The 22,550-nt window shown below is 43.4% G+C and overlaps 1 protein-coding gene across 3 annotated transcripts in view; it reads right to left on the reverse strand.

Moving 5' to 3' along the window:
* Positions 1–22,550, reverse strand: part of SLC4A5 (solute carrier family 4 member 5) — a 109,048-nt gene that overhangs the window by 53,032 nt on the left and 33,466 nt on the right. The window lies entirely within an intron of this gene.

The raw sequence follows: 22,550 nt of genomic DNA on the forward strand, positions 1-22,550 counted from the left end.
GAACATGCTAGTAGATAAGAAAACTTGCTGAAAAGCTTCGGTCTTTAAAACAGTGTGGTTCTAGTCCAAGTATAAACAAAGTGATCATGGGACAGAAATAGACCTGGACCCCATGGAATTTGTTGAGTTTTTTTTTAATTGAGGAGGAGACACAATGAGACAGACTCCCGCATGCACCCTGGCCGGGATCCACCAGGCAACCCTGTCTGGGGCTGATGCTCAAATCAACTCAGCTATCCTCAGTGCCTGAGGCCAACGCCCCGACCAGTGAGCCATCTTCAGTGCCTGGGCTGAAGCTGGAACCAATCGAATCTCTGGCTGTGAGAGGGAGGGAGAGAGAAACAGATGGTCACCTCTCCTGTGTGCCCTGACTAGATAGAAACTGGGACATCCACATGCCAGGCCAATGTTCTATCCACTAAGCCAGCCAGCCAGGGACAAATTTGGGTTTTGATGGTGGAGTTGTTTAAAAACTGACCAATCTACCCGACCTGTGGTGGCGCAGTGGATTATGCGTCAACCTGGAAATGCTGAGGTCGCCGGTTTGAAACCCTGGGCTTGCCTGGTCAAGGCACATATGGGAGTTGATGCTTCCAGCTCCTCCCCCCTTCTCTCTCTCTGTCTCTCTCTCTCCTCTCTAAAAATGAATAAAGAAAAAAAGAAAAAAAAAGATTTTTAAAAATTGACCAATCTAAAAATAAAAAAGTTACTTCTCACCTACTTCTCGCCAAACACAATATTAAAATTACATACGGATTGAAACCTAAACAAAAATGTAAATCTATAATGGAATATTACTGAGCTTTAAAAATAAAAGAAAGTCTGACACATACTATGCATGAACAAAACTTGAAGACATCATGCTAGGTGAAATAAGCCAGTCACAAAAGACAAATAGATATGATGCTACTTATATGAAGGACCCAGAATTGGCAAAGTCATAGTGACAGAAGTAGAATGGTGGATACCAGGGGCTGAAGCCAGGGGGAGGGGAGTTACTGTTTAATAGAGTGCAGACTTTCGGTTTTCAAAATGAAGAGTTGCGGAGATAGATGATGGTGATGGTTACACACAGTGTGAATCACTGAATTGTCCACGTAAAGATGGTGACAATGTTGAAGTTTATGTTATGTGTATTTTACCACAATTAAAATACATAAATAAATAATTGAAAATCTATAAACAAGAATATAAATATACTGAAAGAGAATGCAGGAAAGTATTCTCATAGTCTTGGCTGTGGAGAAAGACTACTTAAACAAGGTATAAAGCCATAAAAAAAGAAATGAACAGATTTTGTTGCATTAAACTAAAACTCTTTATTATATGCAGCTTAAGTGTCTGTTTGTCGCCGATAGCTTATTGATTGCTTGCATAACTGTACTAGCCAATGGGGTGAAATTGCCACGGCTGAACGCAAATTGAGCAGGTCAGGGGGAAGGTGAATATTTGTTTGCAGAGGCAATCATCTGCTTTTGAAACAATTTAAGGCTGAACACAAATTGAGCGTGTCAGGGGGAAGGTGAACATTTGTTTGCATTGGCAATAATCTGTTTTACATAAAAACTACGTCTCAACGTAATTTCTTTTAAGAATGCCTCCTAGAAAATACAGCACTGAAGAGGAGAGAAAAGGAGCTAAAGCTGCACAAAAACGGCTTTCTCGACAAAAAGAAACCACTGAGCAGAGAAAGACAAGGCTTGCTTCAGTCACAGAGCAAATGCGTCTTTCTCGGCAAAATGAGACTGATGAGCATAGAGAAACAAGGCTTGCCTCAGATGCAAGACAAAAAAGCCTGTCTCGACAAAATGAGTCCCTTGAACAAAGGCAGGAGAGAAATGCAAAAAAATGACAGAGTAATGCTGACCGAAACGCAAAAAGGATTAAAACAGTTTCAAACAGAGAAACTTTAATTTTTGAGCATTCCTCTGGTGACATGAATATTAAATGTGAACATTGTCAGTCCTTAAATTTCAAGTTAGAAACTAATCAATTTGACTGTGGCAAGAAAGGATTTTCTCAATGTTGCAAATACGGAAACATTGTAGTTCCACTAATTGAGAATTATCCACCACTCTTGAATAAATTATTGACTAATCAGCATCCAAATAGCAAACAGTACATGGATAGCATTCGATCCATTAATAGTTCGTTTGCTTTTGCGTCCATGGGAAACAAACCAATTGACTTGCCTGGACCAGGACTTTATTGCTTTCAACTTCATGGTCAAGTTTACCATCAAACTGGAACTTTGCATCCTTCTGACGGGAAAAGAAAGTTTGCTCAATTATATATACTTAATCCCTCAGAAGCCAGTTCGGCACGTTTAGAATGGAATAAAAGAGTTCCCGAGACCTTACTTAATAAAATGGGGGAATTATTTCAAGACATTAACCCATTTGCTACTGCATATAAAATGATGCATGAAGTTGAAAAAAAGTTGGCCTCTAATGCTATAGCAAGCAATGAGCCAGCAATCAGCATTGCCATGGCCATTGTCTGTGATCGTAACTTAGATCAAAGGCAGTATAATGTCCAGCAAGCCAACGAAGTGGCTGTCATATTTGAAAACACTGATGGAGAGCCACCACATGAGCGAGATCAGTTTGAATTAGCAGACACTTTTGCACAATTCATTTTAATTATAATTTATAATATCTAGAACAGCGGTCATTTTGTATGACTGCCGGGCTTTCTAGTTTTATATAACCAAATAGGATAAACAAAATTCAAAGAAATACAATATACTGGAAAAATATTGGCAAGAATCAGGGTGTCAAAGGACTGATATTTATAATATAACAAAGCTCCTTCACATTAATAAGAAAAACTCAAATTACACAACTGAAAAGTGAACAGTTCTAAAAATAATTTTAAATGGCCAATAAACATATGAAAAGATGTTCAAAAAGACATTTAAATTACTGCAAATGAAATAACATTCTTTATTTCTCATCATGGCAAAAATTAAAAAGACTAACAACTTCCTGTGTTGTTAAAAATGGGGGAGGGTGAGCACTTAATTACTGGATGTATATAGAGTATATAGTATCTGTATGTATACACTATGTATATATAATATGTATATATAATGTATCAATATGTGTGTATATACTGTATGTATGTATATACTATATGCAATATATTTACACTATACTAGCTGCACAGCCTTCTTGGTGTGGGGATTTGGGCAGCTTCTTTCAATAGTAAGTGTGCAAGTATTTTGGCAATTTCTGGGAGATTGTCATAAGAATATCAGGACACAACTGCACACAGTAAGGTGTATACCAGGATGTTTACTACAGCTTTGCCTGTTAGGGTGAAGATCTGAAGACCACCAGTTTTCAGCAGAGTCATAGTCACATCCACACCCTGTGTCCATGCTGCAAAATACCCCTCAGAGGTAAGAAGTCTGAGGACGAACTATGTATACTAACAGGGTAGACAATACCATCCCATTTTATGGAGAAAAAAAGAAAGAAGGAAATAGACCTGTATGTGTTTGTGCATGTGTGTCTAAAAAGCTCAGCAGAAATTTTGAGAGGATACCTGTCACATAGTTAACAATGGTTACTTCTGAAGATAAGACTGGGATTGCTGGTGGAGAAGGATTCAAGAGAATGTCACTCTGTTTGGGTTAATTAGAGCACAGCCTGTGGAGTTAGCCTACCAGGTTTCAAATCCAGCTCTACTCTTTATTAGCTGTGGAACATGGGCAGTTAATCCGTAGTCACCTTTGTTTTCTTCAGGAGGAATAACAGTAGCTAGCAATTAGAGCAGTGCCTGGTACACAATGCATCCTGTTAGTGTCAGCGATGAACGCAGAACTAAAGACTATTGCTTTTGTAATTTTAGAAACAATAAAAAACAAGAATGTAAAGGCATTCAAAGCTCTCCCAGCCAGAAAACACCATGGTGGATATTTCAATAGCTAGCACTGTAGATCTCCATGTGCATGAATGCACATATACACACTGGTGCATACACATGTGTGCACACACAGTTTTACATTACTGACACCATAAAGGCATAATATCTAATAGACACCCTTTCACGTTTATTAACTTCATATTATTTCAAAGGCTCTTGAGTATTCTATTGTATGAATGGACCATAATTGATATGAATAATCCTCACTTAGTGAACATTTATTTTGATTGTTCCTAATAACAATTATAAACAAGGCTGGTTTGAATATCCTTGGCCTCTGCACAATAATTTCCTCAGCATAAACTCTCAGAGGTGAAACTGCTATGTCTGCATTATTTCTAAGTACATTACATACATTGCCAAACTGTTCTGCAGAAATTGTGCCAATTTACATTTCCACCAATGTTTAGGGGACCTCACATTTCTCTGAAGCCTCTCAAACCCTAGTATCCTCATTCTTTATCAACTTTGTTCAGCTGGTAATTGAAAAATCATATTACATTTGCATTCTTTTGGTTACTAGAGGAGTTGAACATTGTTTCCTTTGCCAGATTTCTTCTTTATGAAATTGTAGAGTACTTTGCATGATCAATATTTAGCATCCTAAAGGAATACCTTTATTCAAGATTAGTGAGGCAGGCACCTGGGGCGGCCTCCAGGGCGTGCATGAATGGACACACAGGAGGAGGAAGTTTGACTAGAGGAGCGCTGAAGACCTGACTGATGCAGACCACACAGACACTTGCCTCAGAGACTCACCGAAGTGTCGCTGACCTGTTAAATGAGGGAATCTATTTGGGAGAACATCATTTAAATTATGGTAGATCCAAGTCTGTGTGATATCAATACAAAGTTTTTCTAAAATTGTGTTAACAGAGGGGTTTGCAAGGAAGAGGTGAAAGGACAAGAGATGAAGTGTTTTGGTCAAGAGGATGCTCACCTTCTCCCTGAGAGTCTTCTACTCAGCAATCACAGTGCTCACCCCCCCCAAATACACAAAATAAATTATACTGTTGCTTTGTCACTGAAGACCTTATTGCTACTCCATGGGCTTACTCCCACCCCATTCACCCAAAGATGATGTGTCCCAGTGCACAGGCCCCTGGGACAGTGTGGAGAGATCCACACTGCCCCCTAAATATTTTGGGGAGCATTCCTGGGGAACTCTCTCCATATCATTTCATTCTTCAGCTTTCTGCCCACACAAATGCACCTCCACCAAGAAGGGAGTGAGAACACACCTCCTCTTCGACACATCCTCTCTTAACTCCAGATAGCAAGGGCAGTTGGTCCTCTCAGCCTCCCAGCATTTCAACTACTTATACTATTTTGGGCGTCTATAAAACATCAGCTCCATACACAAACAGATGAGGGCACCAACCCACCTGAGCAGTCTGCGAAAAGCAGTTACCTATTCCCAGGTGCAGGGTAATGCCAGAACTAGATTTTTACTACTAGCATCCCTTAAACTTGGTTGCACATAAAAACACCTAAAATGCTTTTTAAAATCTGTAAGTCTGCCTGACCAAGTGGTGGCGCAGTAGATAGAGCGTGGGACTGGGATGTGGAAGGACCCAGGTTCAAGACCCCGAGGTTGCCAGCTTGAATGTGGGCTCATCTGGTTTAAGCAAAAGCTCACCAGCTTGAACCCAAGGTTGCTGGCTTGAGCAAGGGATTGCTTGGTCTGCTGAAGGCCCACGGTCAAGGCACATATGAGAAAGCAATCAATGAACAACTAAGGTGTCACAATGTGCAACGAAAAACTAATGATTGATGCTTCTCATCTCTCCATTCCTGTCTGGCTGTCCCTGTCTATCCCTCTTTCTGACTCTCTCTCTGTCTCTGTAAAAAAAAAAAATCTATAACTCTAGGTCATATTATAGACCCAATTTATATCAGAATATCTGGATGGGATCCAAGCAACTCTGCTACAGACTGTTCCAACTAAAATTCCTGACTTCTGGGGTTCAGACACTAAAATAACAATTAGTTGCAGTCAGTTGTGTCTCCTGGTTGTTTGGTATATACAGATATCCCAACTTACAATGGCTCAACTATTGATTTTTTGATTTTACGATGGTGTGAATGTGATAAGCATTCACTAGAAACTTTACTTGAAATTTTTAATTTTGATCTTTTCCCAGCCGAGCGATACTGCCTGGTAGGACACTTACTATGTGGGGCCTCAGCAGCGAGCCGTAGCTCCTGGTGAGCCAGGTAACCACCAGGTGATCACCAGGGTAAATAACCAGTTTACTGTGTACTGTGTTGCTAGCATTTTTTTTTTTGATATTATGTTTTGTGCTGTCACATCCCATCATGTCCACAAAATATCCATCTGTGTCTCCTGCTTTTGGTGAGAAGAAGAAGGCATTTACTCTTGAGATGACACTCAAGATAACTGCCCAGTTGCAGGTATGGACATGTTCTGAGCATGTTTAAGTTAGGCTAGGCTAAGCCATGATGCTCTGTAGGTTGGGTGTATTAAATACATTTTTGAGCCCTGGCTGGGTAGCTCAGTTGGTTAGAGCATCATCCCAATACAACAAGGATGTGGGTTCAATCCCTGGTCAGAACACATACAAGAATCAACCAATGAATACATAAATAAGCAGAACAACAAATTGATGTCTCTCTTTCTCTCTCAAATCAATTTTTAAAAAGTTTTTTTAAAAAATTGTATTTCTGATTTAGAATATTTTCAACTTACAATGGGTTTATTGGCACTTAACCCCACGATAAAGTGAGGAGCATCTGTACCTGCCTCCCAAAATAGACATCAGGCTTCTTAAAAGCAGGAACTGCTTCTTCTCTGCTGTCCCATATGGTCCCTGCCCCGAGCAGACCTCACTATATGCTTGTGCCCTCCTGCTTGAGCTAGCAAGGACTCACTGATCACTTCGGGTGAAGTCTGGCTATGAGGAAATCACTGAGAAAAAGAAAGCTCAACAATTGTGGGGTTTAAGTGTGCCTTAAAATCCTCAGAATGATCTAAGTGGTGATCATCATAGTCTAATAAGAGGTACAGGCCAAGATCAGCTGAGCAGGAGCTGCCTCGAGGTGGAAGCAGACCCCACTGCCTGAGAAACCTTGTGGAAACGCCAGACAGGAGTCAGATAAGCCTGGACCCAACCATCACTAGAGGAAATACAGGGGCAGAGGAATCGGCTAGGCCCACCACAGCGGCACAAGGAACAAAATCCAGAATATGGAAAACCACACAGGACAAATGATGATTTTTCTTTAACAATAGCAACCACGACAAGGGAAAAATAAAGGAAGAAGAACCTGTAGATTAAAAATAACTTGAGAGACATATCTCCCAACTGCAATGTGTGGACCAATCATATTTTTGGAAAATATAAAATAAGCTGGGAAATATGGATACTGCCTGGATAATTTGATGGAAAAAAGGAATTATTGTTATTAAAGAAAAAATGTTGGCCTGACCTATGGTGGCGCAGTGGATAAAGCGTCGACCTGGAAACACTGAGGTCGCCAGTTCAAAACCCTGGACCTGCCTGGTCAAGGCACATATGGGAGTTGATGCTTCCTGCTCCTCCCCCCTTCTCTCTCTCTCTTTCTATCCCTCTCTCTCTCCTCTCTAAAATGAATAAATAAAAAAAATTAAAAACAACAACAACAACAAAAACACTGTGTGGGTCTCAGGTCTGGCTTTGGGGCCAGGCACCCTCAGGCCTTGGTTGTGGCAGAACAGTGAGGGAGACTCTCAAAAAGAAAAAAAGAAAAGAAAAAATGTGACAATGCTATTGTGATTGTGATGAAGGAAAAAAAGGCTTTTACCCAAAAGAATTGAAAATAGAATCTTGAAGACTGTCCAAGTAGTGGTGCAGTGGATAGAGCATCAGACTGGAATGCAGAGGGCCCAGGTTGGAAACCCTGAGGCCGCCGGCTTGAGTGCAGGTTTGTCTGGCTTGAGACGGACACATAGACATGACCCTATGGTCGCTGTCTTGAGCCCAAAGGTCCCTGGATTGAGCCCAAGGTCACTGGCTTGAGCAAGGGGTCACTTGCTCTGCTTCAGCCCCCTAGGCAAGGCACATATGAGAAAACAATCAATGAACAAGTAATCAATGAACAACTAAGATACTGCAATGAAGAATTGATACTTCTCATCTCTCTCCCTTCCTGTCTGTCTGTCCCTCTCTCTGACTCTCTCTCTGTCTCTGTCAAAAAAAAAAGGGAAGGAAGGAAGGAAGGAAGGAAGGAAGGAAGGAAGGAAGGAAGGGAGGGAGGGAGGGAGGGAGGGAGGGAGGGAGGGAGGAAGGAAGGAAGGAAGGAAGGAAGGAAGGAAGGAAGGAAGGAAGGAAGGAAGGAAGGAAGAAAGATCTTGAAGACATATTTGTACCATAGCAGCATTATTCACAATAGCTAAAACGTGGAAGCAACACAAGTGTCCACCAGTGGATGAATAAATAAGCAAAATGTGGTACACAGGTTCAGTGGAACATTGTTGAGTCTTAAAAAGAAAAGAATTCTGATATACAGTACAACATAGATAAACCTTAGGTACATTATGTAAAGTGAAACAAGTCAATCGTGAAAGACAAATACTGTATGATTCTACTTTTATGAGGCCTTCAGAATTGCCAAAATCATAAACAAAAGTAGAATGGTGGTTGCCAGGGGCTGGGGGAGGGAAGAATGGGGAGCTAGAGTTTAATGGGTACAGAGTCCCAGTGTTATAAGGTGAAGAGAGCTACGAAGATGGGTGGGGGTGATGGTTGCACACCACGATGAGTGTATTTAAAACCACTAAAATATACATTTAAAAATAGTCATGATAGTAAATTTTATGTTAAGTACATTTTACTACAATAAAATATAATTGGAAAAGAGCTATCTTTTAGAAACAAATACTGAAATCTTTACAGATGGAATGGTATGGTGTCCAGGTTTTGCGTCAGCATGATCCAGTGTGCGGGTCCAGGGTAAACGGCGGGACAGAGACACAGATTGCCCAGGAGTGAGGCAGTAACCATTGACGCCGGGTGATGAGTACATGGGGGTTCATTCTACTACATACTATATTTTTTATATGCTACATTTGTATAAATTTGAACTTTCCATAATAAAATGTTTAACCCCTTTCCAGAATGAATAAAGGAACAGGCTCTTTAAAAAGCCTCTGGCCAAAGCCAGGTTTAACCTCTGAGAAGCCTGAATAAATGATTAATGTGTAATCCCAAGCGGCTCATTGCAAAGTGACCTTTATGCCACGGTTGGCTTCAAAAAGTGCGGTATTATAGTTGGAGAAGCAGGTCAAGTGGAAAGAAAATCTCTGGGCTGGAGAAGGACTCTCAGGGATTCTGGGGAGGGTGGGCACCAGGCACTCCTCCCCAGCTGGGAGAGAGCTAAACAGAACATCAAAGAGTCACATGTCACAGAAAACAATTCTCTATCACACAAAGGAGGCCCGGCCTGCGGTTTTTCCTGTAATTGGTAACTTGGTTACAGAAACGGTTAGAGGAGTTGCTGTTCAGTTACTACCGAGAGTGGTAGAAAGTGTAAGGGTCAAGCTACCAGGTACGGCCAAGGTCCTCCAACACGCCAGCCTCGGGATGTGAGAACAAGAGGGAGGTTCTGCTTAAAGGAGGATCTGGAAAGAGCTGCGAGCTGAGAGACCTGAAATTTAGTTCCATTTTCAGATGGAGACTTCAGTTACAATCCACATTAACCTGGTCCTGGATGGCCTATATATTGCCAGCTCTCAATATTAGTTGCGCTTGGATCATCTGGAAACTTTTAACAAATTCTGACATCCAGGGCTGAACCCAAGACCAATGACATCAGAATTTCAGGGGCCTGAGAATCAGACATCAGTGTTTAAAAAAAAAAAAGACACAGGTCATGGAGAGGACAAAACAAAGCGTGGGTCATTATGTGAGGGTAGAGAAGAGTAAAATCTGGAGAATACAGAATAATATTGTGGAGTGGAGTGCCTTCCTCTGTACTTATTTTGCATATATTTTTTTTATTCATTTTTTTTTTTTTTTTAGAGAGGAGAGGGAGAGACAGAGAGAGAGAAGGGGGGAGGAGCTGGAAGCATCAACTCCCATATGTGCCTTGACCAGGCAAGCCCAGGGTTTCGAACCGGCGACCTCAGCATTTCCAGGTCGACTCTTTATCCACTGCGCCACCATAGGTCAGGCTATTTTGCATATATTTATCATTAAATTGTGTCCTGGTTAATTTTTTTTCCAAAAATTCCCCTTAGAACATCTTAATTTTAAAGGTTTTTAAAATATATAATCTCCTATACAACCTTTAACATTAGGGTTATGTTGCCTCTAAACATTTAAGACATGTATTTGTGTGAATTTGTTTCTTAGATGAAGTTAAGCTCACTCACCTAAAAGTTGTGAAGTGCACACACACACTGGAGTAATTCTCTACCTTGTGACCTCACTAACTCTATTCTTAGCCTTCCCACCTCCCCTCCATCACCCGTCACCCTAAGAATTAACATCTATGTACTGGTTACAAACTATCAAGATGTGTTTTCGCTTTCTGCCTAAGGCTTGTTGGTAATAAATTTTGTGACTCTAACATTCATTTTTAAAAAATAATAGAAATGTGAGTTTTTTCCCCATTATCTAGCAAGTATTTAGCTTCACATTGAGTCATATCAGGGAATCTGATTTTTCAGCGGAAATCGAAGGTAAGTGTAAATTCTCTTATGAGCCGTTGAAGAATTTTCCTAGAAATGTCTGAGGAAACATCAGATACTCCCTAGGTTCAATCTTTGCCAGAGGCACCAAAAGATGATTTATGGGAGGAAAGGTTTTCAAAAGGGGACCTCCTAAGCAAATTCTTGACCATTTCTGTAATTTCTTTGGAAAATTCTCACTACATAATGCAAGCACATGCATTCAAATCTGTATGTGAAATAATGCAAAAAATTATCTCTCAATTGGTTAAAATTACACATAGGGTGTATATGTTCACAAACCAAACTTAACAGTGAATTTCAAAAATTATAAAGTATACAAGATTGAGTGGGCAAGCATGGGTCAAGGGTCATATATGCATATACAAAAGTTTAAAAGGACTCAGGAGGGGCTGATGAGCCCCAGAAAGGCCTAACACACCTCACTGGGTATCCACCCCAGACCAGACTCAGAAATTAGTCTCTTTATTGTCCAGAGGATTAGGGCCAAGGATATCATCTAATTCATACCATATTCACAAGAGCTGATGTATAAACCCCAAGGCAATTTCTTTAATTTACTATGAGGTTTACAACAGTTACAGAAGCTAGCAATTCCTGCCTTCTAGCTTTTGTATTCTCTCTTTATAAGCAGACCTACAGGGAAAGTCAAATTATCATCAGAAAGATATAGAATCAGAATGAGGCACATTAACTAAGTGATTCAAATGTTTAAAAGTCTTAGGATCTTGCCTGACCAGGCAGTGGTGCAGTGGATAGGGTGTCTGACTGGAACCCCAGGTTCAAAGCCCCAAGGTCGCCGGCTTGAGCACAGGCTCATCTGGCTTGAGCACTGGGTTGGTGGCTTGAGTGTGGGATCATGGACATGACCCCATGGTCGCAGGCTTGAGCCCAAAGGTCACTGGCTTGAAGCTCAAAGTCATTAGCTTGAAGTCCAAGGTCGCTGACTTGAGCAAGGGGTCACTTGCTCTGCTGTAGCCCCCACCCCCCGACCGTCAAGGCACATATGAGAAATCAATCAATGAACAACTAAGATGCTTCAATGAAGAATTGATGCGTCTCATCTCTCTCCCTTCTTGTCTGCCTGTCCTTATTTGTCCCTCTCTCTGACTCTCTCTTTGTCTCTGTCCAAAAAAAAAGTTTCAGGATCAGATGTCTGGAATCCTCCAACTTTACAAATGAGATTTGCCTGAGACTGGGACCAGACAGGTGGGGACCTCTGTCTCAGACTGTTAGCTCCATAGGCTTCCATGGCTGACTGACAACAACCTGTCATGGAAAGTCTTTCCTTTTATGGTGTAAGAGTCTACTCTAAGGGCCTTCCATTACGTAGTACAATCTTGCTTTCTGCTGAGGAGGTGCACGTAGTGGTCCGCTGGCAAGCAGAAGGCTAGCTGTGGCATTCCAGGAGCTGTGGTAAATGGAATGGGGGGAGGGGTATCCTCCAAGCACATGCATTTGGTGGGGGTCTGTCTTGCTACATACCATGTCTTCATTCAGGGAGAAGGTGGAGTCCACAGCTGTGTGGATGTCATCAGACAAACCTGCTGGTAAATTCTGAACTGGCTTCTTCAGAGGAGCCAAACTTCTCTGAAGGCCACTGGTCTGTGTCTAGGATGTATTTGTAATTATCCCCATAGGACTGTCATCCTCAGACTTGTTGTCTTCCTCAGAGTCCGCTGGCACTTTGTCACTGCCCCTTAGGAGAAGCCTTCTCTTCCACTTCCGTTCTTCAGAGCCTACTTCGAAGGCCACCTCCTGCATGACAGAGCCTCCCACCCCCACCCCGCCCAGGGGCCCAGCTTGAAGAGACAGTTCCTTCCCAGGCTCCATTGCACTTTGTGTCCTTTATCACATAGCACAATCCCAGCAGTGGTTAAAGCTTACTGAGCGCTTTCTATGTGACAGGCGCTATGCTAAGACTTTATGTGTACTGTATTATCTCATTTAATCCTCAGATCGATCCCACAAGGTGGATTTATGACTATAGTCATTGTACAGGTGAGGGGACCAAGATTCTTAGAGGATAAGGAACCTACCCAAGATTATGTAGCTTATGAGTGACAGGGTTTGACAGCAAGCCTTTTAACTCTAGAGCTGTGTTCCCACCACTCCACACATACTGCCCTGGGGTGTAGGAGAGCTTTGCAAATGTATTATCCACACTTTAAAAAAAATTTCCAACCTGACCAGGTAGTGGCACAGTGGATAGAGCATCGAACTGGGTCACAGAGAACCCAGGTCCAAAATTCCCGGGTCACCAGCTTGAGCATGGGCTCATCCAGCTCGAGCGTGGACTCACCAGCTTGAGCATGGGGTCACTGGCTTGAGCTTGGGATCATAGACATAACCCCATGGTCGCTGGCTTGATCCCAAAGGTCACTGGCTTGAAGCCCAAGGTCGCTGGCTAGAGCCCAAGGTTGCTGGCTTGAGCAAGGGGTCACTTGCTCTGCTGTAGCTGCCCCCCCCCCGTCAAGGCACATATGAGAAAGTAATCAATGAACAATGAAGGTGCCTCAATGAAGAATTGATGCTTCGCATCTCTCCCTTCCTGTCTGTCTGTCCCTGTTTGTCCCTCTCTCTGTTTCTCTCTGTGTGTCTCTGTCACACACACACACACACACACACACATACACACACACAAAATTTAGGGAAGGTTGTGTTTTAGGTCTCATGGGAGAATTTAATGAATAAGATATAAACTGTTCTCTAAATACTTATGATCGAGCTCAGATATTACCTCCCTGTAACTCTGATTTGGGTCACAGTGATGAGACAACCAAAGTTGGGCAAGTCAGATTCTCTTTGAAGAGTTAGGAATTGGCAGCCAGGAACTTCGGGATGACACCCTGAGGAGAGTAGATGTAAACATGGAGGCTGAGCAATGGCCAAGGGCAGAGACAGGCAGAAGAAGCCAGTTGCAGAGAGTGAAGAAGATACCCAGAAAGAAGATACCAGAAACGGAGAAAGAGAACAGCCTGGTTTCCCGGGTCTAACCCTTGAGAGATCTGAGTGAGTACCATGAGGTCTCCTTGTGCTCTGCTTCCTCCTTTTCATAAGTTAATTTGAGTAGCGTGGTAACACGCAGCCTAAAATGTTCTGGCAATGACAGTGGCATTTCACTCTCCCAGGCATCATACACAGGGCTGGACAGCTCACCCGTGTGTAGGCTGTGGTTGTTGAACTTGGACATATCAGACAGGGGTTCTTGTCTCAGCATGGAGAGCTCCTACCAGGTTTTAGGAAGGACCATTCCTTCGGCATCTCCTGAGCCTGACAGTTCTGACCCTAGTAAGACAGGTGGCACAACCACTGAAATCGATGTGTAGCTCTTGTTTTGACTGTAAGTTGTGCAGACCAACCGTAAAAAGATGTTTTTAAGACAATAAGGGAAAGCTGAATATTGACTGGGTGTCTCATTATGTTAAGGAACTGTTCTCAATTATATTAAAAGATATAGTGGCATTGTGGTTGTGTTTACAAAAGAAGTCTAATTCATAAAGATGTGTACTAAAATGTTTACAACAGCCGAGATTTTATTTAAAATATTTAAGCAAAAACCAAACAAACAAAAAACAAAATCCTTAAGCGCAAACAAAAAATAGTGGTGGAGATAGATCAATATTAATCATTGATAGAGGTGCATGATGGATGATTGGGGGTTTATTCATTATTCTCTCTACATTTTGTGTTTAAAATTTTCCACAATAAAAAGTTGAGCCTGACCAGGCAGTGGCGCAGTGGATAGAGTGTTGGACTGGGATGCAGAGGATCCAGTTTCGAGACCCTGAGGTCGCCAGCTTGAGCGTGGCCACATCTGGTCTGAGCAAAAGCTCACCAGCTTGGACTCAAGGTCGCTGGATTGAGCAAGGGGTTACTAGGTCTGCTGTAGCCCCACAGTCAAGGCACATATGAGAAAGCAATCAATGAACAACTAAGGTGTCGCAGCGAAATACTGATGATTGATGCTTCTCATCTCTCTCCATTCCTGTCTGTCCCTATCTATCCCTCTCTCTGACACTCTCTGTAAAAAAAAAAAAAAAAAAAAAAGTTGAAAACATATATTTATATATATATTATTCATACTATTTATATATATGGGTATATATTAATATATTTATATATGGTTATATATATTTGTATACTGTATATATATGGATAAATCAACTGGGGTTTTGGCTCACGAGATGGTCTGTGGAGTCTCTCCATTCCTGCAGCTGTGGGAGCTGTTCAAGGATGTCCTCTGTTGGAGCGGGGAGGAGGTCCCTCCTGATGACAAGCCTCCAGGGCTCTGAGGAGCTGCCACCCAGTTATGGGAGAGCCTCTCCCCTCTCTCCTCACTTAACTCTCTTTCCAATCATACTAACCGACTAGTCTGACCCTACCATTCTGGGTCCACCACCTGATGGTCTTGCTTCACTGCATGGCTGTCTACATGACTGTGGACTGTTCTTTCCCCAATCTAATGGCAGGCCCATGGAAGGCGGCCCCTCCTGGTCTGTTAGGTCTCAGGAAGCCCATTCCCCATCTGTAAGTGATCACTAAGCCTCCAGGGGAACTAATGCCTGAGTACAGCCCCATTCTGTGTCCACACAACCTCAAGATGAGAGCACTCACTGGAAGCAGGGCCACTGATGCTAGGGGGATCCAGGTTCTAACTCATATAAAAAGACCTTTTCCTGCTTGCACAGCATAAGCATCAGCATTAGTATTCGACTAGTGGAGGGAGAGGGAAGGACTATGTTAGATACTGGATATGAAAGTGGCTTGATAACTACAAATGGTGTGATTATTTAGAACGATAGACAAGCATCAAGTCAAACAACCTTACAAACTCTTTTGACCATAAATCTCCACACATTGCTTCGCTGCAATGGAACAGACAGCCACAGGTCTGGAGCTGCCCACCTGCCTCAGGAGCACTTGGCGATCCAGTCAGCTCCCAACTCCTCACTCTTTAAACAAGAGACCAGTCTAGAAATCACCAGCCCAGAACTCTCTCGACTGCTAGGAGCTCCCAAACCTCACTGCAGGTGACCCCCTCTTCTCTTTCTGTCCTGTCACTGGGGAAAGATGTGGGCCTTCATGGCTGGGGGAGCCCCACAAACTGCCCCCACAGCCCTGCACCCTCCATCTGGCAGCCCCTCTCTGCTCCTTGCATCTTTAAACTATGCTCTTTCACCTGACCAGGCGGTGATGCAGTGGATAGAGTGTTGGACTGGGATGCCGAGGACCCAGGTTTGAGACCCCGAGGTTTCCAGCTTGAGCGTGGGCTCATCTGGCTTGAGCAAAATAAAAAAATGCTCACCAGCTTAGACCCAAGGTCACTGGCTCAAGCAAGAGGTTACTCGGTCTGCTGAAGGCACACGGTCAAGGCACATATGAGAAAGCAATAAATGAACAGCTAAGGTGTCGCAAAGAAAGACTGATGATTGGTGCTTCTCATCTCTCTCCGTTCCTGTCTGTCTGTCCCTATCTATCCCTCTCTCTGTCCCTGTAAAGAAAAAAAAATTAAAAAAACAAAAAAACCCAACAAAAAAACCCATGCTCTTTCATCTGGCCCCTTTGCTATCAGCCTTCAACATTCTCACATCTCTTTCAAAAAAACAGCAAGAAAACAAAGCCTCCCTGAATCCAAGTTCCCCTTGAAAGACTTCTCAAACTCCTGCCTGCCCTCCACTGACAAGTATCTTGGAACAACTAAACCCACCTTAATCCTTCTGAGTCTCTTCACACTCTATTCCCATCTCTCTCTCGAGACTGTTCGGGTCTCTCCATCCCGTGAACCTTCCTTCTATCTTAATGTCTCCCTGCCCCAGTTTCCTGCCTGTTCCCTTCTCTCACCAGCTGCTTCTGCTCAGCCTCCATTGTAGGGTCCGCTCCCTCGGCCCATCCAGTGGTGGGATTCAGCCGGTTCACACCGGTTTTACAGAACTGAAACCTAACTTTTTGTTGAGTTAGATGAAGCGGTTGTTAAAATGGCACTTGTAATCAGGATTCTTTCTAAGGTGGGTGCCTGGGCAACTGCCCAATGTGGAAATCACAAATTTACATTCCTCACTCTTTTTTAACATTAATCTACGTGACAGCGTATTCTAAGCGCCTGTAGTAATTAATGTTCATTTTGTCCATAGGTGAAAAAAACTTGCTGGAACTATGCTTGTAATATTTATTTATTCATTTCATAAAACTCATTATACCTTTGATGAAATATTACATTTTAATTCCTTCGCGTTTGTTACTTCAGTAGGAAGTCAGGACGCCAATCAAGAAACAATATGGAGCCTGACCTGTGGTGGTGCAGTGGATAAAGCATCGACCTGGAAATGCTGAGGTCGCCGATTCATATGCTGGGCTTGCCTGGTCAAGGCACATATGGGAGTTGATGCTTCCTGCTCCTCCCCCCGCCTCTCTCTCTCTCTCCCAACTTCTCTAAAATGAATAAATAAAATTTTAATAAAAGAAACGATATGGAAATATCTAAAATAACAGTTTTATTGTTTTTTGGTTAGGTATTACTTAATTTTTTATTAATATTTTAAAACTTTCTTATAACAATCTAGTTTTGTTCTTATTTAAGTATTAAATGCATGAAATAATTAATTATTTTTTGGTATATATTTTTTATATATTTAAAACAGTCATTAGGGCAGAGAACTGGTTGTTAAATTATTTGAATCCTATCATTGGGCCCACCTCCTAAATGTTAGTGTTCTCAGGGGCTCTGTCCTGGGCGTTCTCCTCACTTTGCTCACCCTTTCCTATGGGTTAGATTTCCATCTAAATGCTGAACTCCAGGCCTCTACATCCACATGGTGACCTGCTCAACATTCCCATTCGGAGTGTCCCCAAACACAACATGTCCAGACTGCAACTCATCATCAACTTCCCTCAAAACAAAAGAAAGTAACATTCCCAACCCAACAAAACCTCACCTCTGCCTTGTGCTTCCTAAATTGCTACTGTAAGTTACTCACTTGCTCAAAATGAAAATCTGGGCATCTCCCCCATATGGCTTGTGTCATGGAATCCTGTCAGTTCTACCTGTTAAGACACATCTCGGATTCACTAAAAAAGATCAGGGATTAGGGAGGGGAGAGGAATGAAGAGGCAGAGCATGGATGATTTTTAGGTACTGAAACTACTCTATATGACACTATAGTGGTAGATGTATATGTATGTCTGGGTGCAAGGACAGGAAGGGGGACAGAATGACCTGAGCTGGAACCCACTCAAAAGTGGAGAGCTCTTTTAAAAAATACCCAGAGCTTGGATTCTTCCTTCCAAGAGCACTCCAAGCACATTTCAAATCCAAACTGCCTCTGATCTCAACTCAGAGAGGACTAAAAGCATGAACTTGCCAGAAAGTTCTTATGAGACAGACAGGCTCTGAGAACATTCCTGTAATGACCAGGAGAAGCCAGAAAGAGGGGCAGGAGAAGTGGGTCAGACTTCTCCAAACCCATATATATATAAAAACCCAACTAAAGGTGGGTTTAGTTGAACAGTTGTTCCAAGATACTTGTCAGTGGAGGGCAGGCATATATATCTCCAAACCCATAGAAGGTATAACAAACACCAAGAGTAGCCCCATGTAAGCTGTGGACTTTGGGTGATAATAATGTGTCAATGTAGGCTCATCAATAGTAACAAATAGACCCTTCTCATGGAGGACGTTGATAATGGGGGATGCTATGTAAGTGTAGGGATAGGAGTCATATGGGACCCCTGTGCCTTCTGCTCAATTTTGCTGCTAAAACTGCTCTAAAAAACAAAGTATATTTTAAAAATATATATAATATTACATTATATCCTCAAATAATATGTCTACAATCCACCCCTTTATTTCTACTGCAAATATCTTGGTTCAGGGTCTTGTCATCTCTCACCTGAACCAGCCTCCCAACTGGCCTTGTCTTGCCTGAGTGATCTCATTCAAACAGTCAATCCTGTCCCTTTCTGACCCCAACCTCTCAGTGGTCCTCTGAAGCCTTAGCATCAAGTTCAAACTCCACAACATGGCCTGCATAGGAACTGCCATGACCATTCCCCAGCCCTTCGTTCTTCAGTCCAGCCACAGGGAACTTCTGCCCCCTTCCCTGGGTGTCTGCGTCCCCTGCTCCAGGGCCTCCTCCCCTCCCGCACCCTCCTCTGAATACCTGACCCATCCTTCGGGTCTCAGTGTGAACACTTCTTTGTCCTGGACATCTTCCTTGACCGCTCTTGTCTGGTTAGGTGCCACTACCCTATGCTTTCAGAGCACCCCTGTCACCAAATGCCCAGAACTCACTAGACTGAGCATAGGGAGGGCAATTGCTGTGTTTATTTTTGTATCACCAGCACATGGCTCAGGGCTTACATGCAGTAAACCCTTATTAAATATTCATTGAATGAATGGATGAGGTTTGTTGACTTCTTTGCTAAGAGTTCTCAGCTTCCTACTCTGCTTTATGCATGGAGTGGTCACCTCTGGTCTCAAAAGAGTGACCCTAAGTGACTGATGAGAGCACAGGGCTGGGGTGCATGCTGTCCCAGAAGAAGAGCACACATGATGCTGGGAGGGCAACCTATAAGAGCTAAAGCAGGAGCAGTTTTAGGGTTCAGCCTTTCCCCTCCATCATATGCAGAATGAGAAAGCATCTTTACCTATGTGCCAAGAGCATTTAGGGCTTTTGAAAATGTCTTGATCTGGTTTGACCCAACTAAGCTGACCCACTTCTCCTGCCCCTCTTTCTGGCTTCTCCCGGTCTTTGCAAGAATGTTCTCAGAGCCTGTCTGTCTCATAAGAACTTTCTGGCAAGTTCATGCTTTTAGTCCTCTCTGAGTTGAGATCAGAGGCAGTTTGGATTTGAAATGTGCTTGGAGTGCTCTTGGAAGGAAGAATCTAAGCTCTGGGTATTTTTTAAAAGAGCTCTCCACTTTTGGGTGGGTTCCAGCTCAGGTCATTCTGTCCCCCTTCCTGTCCTTGCACCCAGGCATACTTGGGCTGAGGGAGGATGGAATTCTGGATGAAATGTTTGCTGGCGGCGAGGAGGTCGCCTGTCCCCACCCCACCTGACCCAGCCCTCGCTTCAGGCAAGGTCAATATCAGCAGACAGCCACATGTCCCTCCAGGGAAAGCTAAAGAGACAGAATTAATAAAAATCTATCTCATCGACAGCCTGACCTACCAGCATTGATCACATTAGAAACGATGCCTACACACACAGTTCCCATTATGCACAGAAGGGCAAGGCTCAGAGCAGCTCGAAAAGCCATTTAAATCCATCCACGGGTGACTCCTCCAAGGGCCTGAAACATCCCCCAAACTAATAACCCTGACAAAGCACTGCCGGGGAAAATTCCTTGCGGATTTAAGATTTTCACTCTGTTAATCTCCTAACTCAATAAAGCAAACACTCCTGCAGCAAATTAAATACTTTTATTAAAGGGTCCCCTCCCTCATGCTCTTTGATGTGGGTATAGACCTGCAACCCGCCAAGAGCCTGAGTGTTTGTGCAAGGTGTTGGTCCTCTCCATACCATTTCCTCCTCTCACTCCAAGGAGGCCCAGAATGCACTAGACGTTGTTAATTTTTGGATTCTGGAAACTCCTGAGACCCCTCCGACTTCCCTGAGGAGATCCTACAGTCTGCCAGCTGAGGGAAATGCTTCTCATTCTTCTGTCTGGCGGCGACAGGTCTCAAACAGGCCTGGCCCCCAGTAACCCTGCAGTTCCAGTCTGCCTGAAGGACTTCCCAGCACAACTGTCTAGACCAGCGTGGACGTGACCAGCAGTCAAACCTTCCTCTGACCTCTCTAGAAGCTTACTGGTCATACCTCCAGGAGTTAGCTGGAAACTGGGTGGGGTTAGTTAGAGAGAGGTTAAAGGAGGCTGGGGTAGAGAAAGGAGACTCACGGGAAGGAGGCCCTGAGCTCCTCTGCCCCAGGTTTTCCCTCAGACTGCTCCTCTCTCAGACCGGCCTGGAATTGGGGTCTATCATTTTAACTCAGAGTTACCACTTTCCTCTTACTACAGGGTGGGGCAAAAGTAGGTTTATAGTCGTTTTAATGGAAAATAATACAATAATCAATAGTAATACAAGAGACTGACCAGATGGTGGTGCAGTGGATGGAGCATCCGACTGAGACACAGAGGACCCAGGTTCAAAACCCTGAGGTCACCGGCTTGAGCACGGACTCATCCGGCTTGAGCATGGGGTCACTGGCTTGAGTGTGGGATTATAGACATGACCCCATGGTCACTGGCTTGAAGCCCAAAGTCACTAGTTTGAGTCTAAGGTCACTGGCTTGAAGCCCAAAGTCACTAGTTTGAGTCTAAGGTCACTGGCTTGAAGCCCAAAGTCACTAGTTTGAGTCTAAGGTCACTGGCTTGAGCAAGAGCACACTCGTTCTGCTGTAATCCCCCTGTCAAGGCACATATGAGAAGAACACAGTCAGTGAAACAACTAAGATGCTGCAACAAAGAATTGATGCTTCTCATCTCTCTCCCTTCCTGTCTGTCTGTCCCTATCTGTCCCTCCCTCTGACTCTGTCTCTGTCAAATAATAATAATAATAATAATACAAGAATAAACTTCCATTTACTCACAACTGCAAACCTATTTTTGCCCCACCCGATACTGGTTTGAGGTTACAGTGAGGCCGTGGCAAGGTCTCCTCAGAGGCTGTCCCCAGAGAGCCTGCCTGGTTTGTGAGAAATCTGCCAGCTTGCAGATGGTACTTTTCAGGCACCCTTATTTCAGGAGGAGCCTCTTTCTAGAAACATCATCAGCTACAACCTATCAGTTTCATTGTAGGGTTTGTAGTGCAGATGCTCCTTGGATTCTGGAAAGTGGGTATTTTATCTGTGGGAACAATCAGGTCTCCGGGCGCATGAGGTCATCAGAGCAAGTCTCCGTGGGTGTGTGTGATAGGCCCTCAAGGTGGGTCTGGTTCTGGAAGTTATAGCCAGGGTTCCTGGGAGCAGACCTTGCCCGCAGTGGGGAAAAGGCAGCCTCTCTCTGCTGGATCTCTGAAAAGCCCATTCTCAACTTTCCTTCGCTCCATTTGTCTCTTTGGGCAAGAAAGACACTTGCTCAGAGAGGCACTAGCCCAGTGGTAGTCAACTTGGTCTCTACCGCCCACTAGTGGACGTTCTAGCTTTCATGGTGGGCGGTAGCGGAGCAACCAGAGTATAAATAAAAAGATAGATTTAACTATAGTAAGTTGTTTTATAAAGATTTATTCTGCCAAACTTAGCGAAAATCCGACAGAAAGTACTTGGTAAGTAATTATTATTATATGCTTTAACTTGCTGTAACTCTGCTTTATAAATTTTATACAGTAAAGTTACTTCCCTACTTTATAAATCACCATTACTGTGGAACCGGTGGACAGTTAGAAAATTTTACTACTAACAGATACAAAAGTGGGCGGTTGGTATAAAAAGGTTGACTCCCCCTGCACTAGCCTGTCAGAGGCATTAAGCCACAAGAGCCCACACTGGGCCCTGGTCATTTGAAATGTCCTTCCCTTTCTTATCAGACCTGGATAGATGTCCCAGGATCTGTGGCTGTCCCCACTTATCTACCACCCCAGTGGAACTGCTTCCAGGTCTATGTCCTCCCATGGAGATCCAAACAGAGTCTGGACACTGGAGGAAGGAGAGACAGGTGACTGACAAAGTGAGGAGAGCATGAAAACGTGGTTAAGTCCTCAAGTCGGGGAGTCAGACAGGCCTGGGCTAGAATCCAGCCTCGGCTACCAGCACGCTCCGACCCTTGCAAGCTATTTGCCCTCTCTGAACCTCAGTGTCTTTATCTGTAAAATGGGGATAATTTTATTTCCCACCTTCTCAGTGTCATTGTGCAGTTTGAGTGAGATGAGCCTGTAAATTGTTCAGCACATAGTAAGGGCTCACTGAACGAGCCAATGAGAAGAGGCTCAGTG

The sequence above is a fragment of the Saccopteryx bilineata genome, chromosome 3, assembly GCF_036850765.1.
Source record: "Saccopteryx bilineata isolate mSacBil1 chromosome 3, mSacBil1_pri_phased_curated, whole genome shotgun sequence".
Lineage (NCBI taxonomy): Eukaryota > Metazoa > Chordata > Mammalia > Chiroptera > Emballonuridae > Saccopteryx > Saccopteryx bilineata.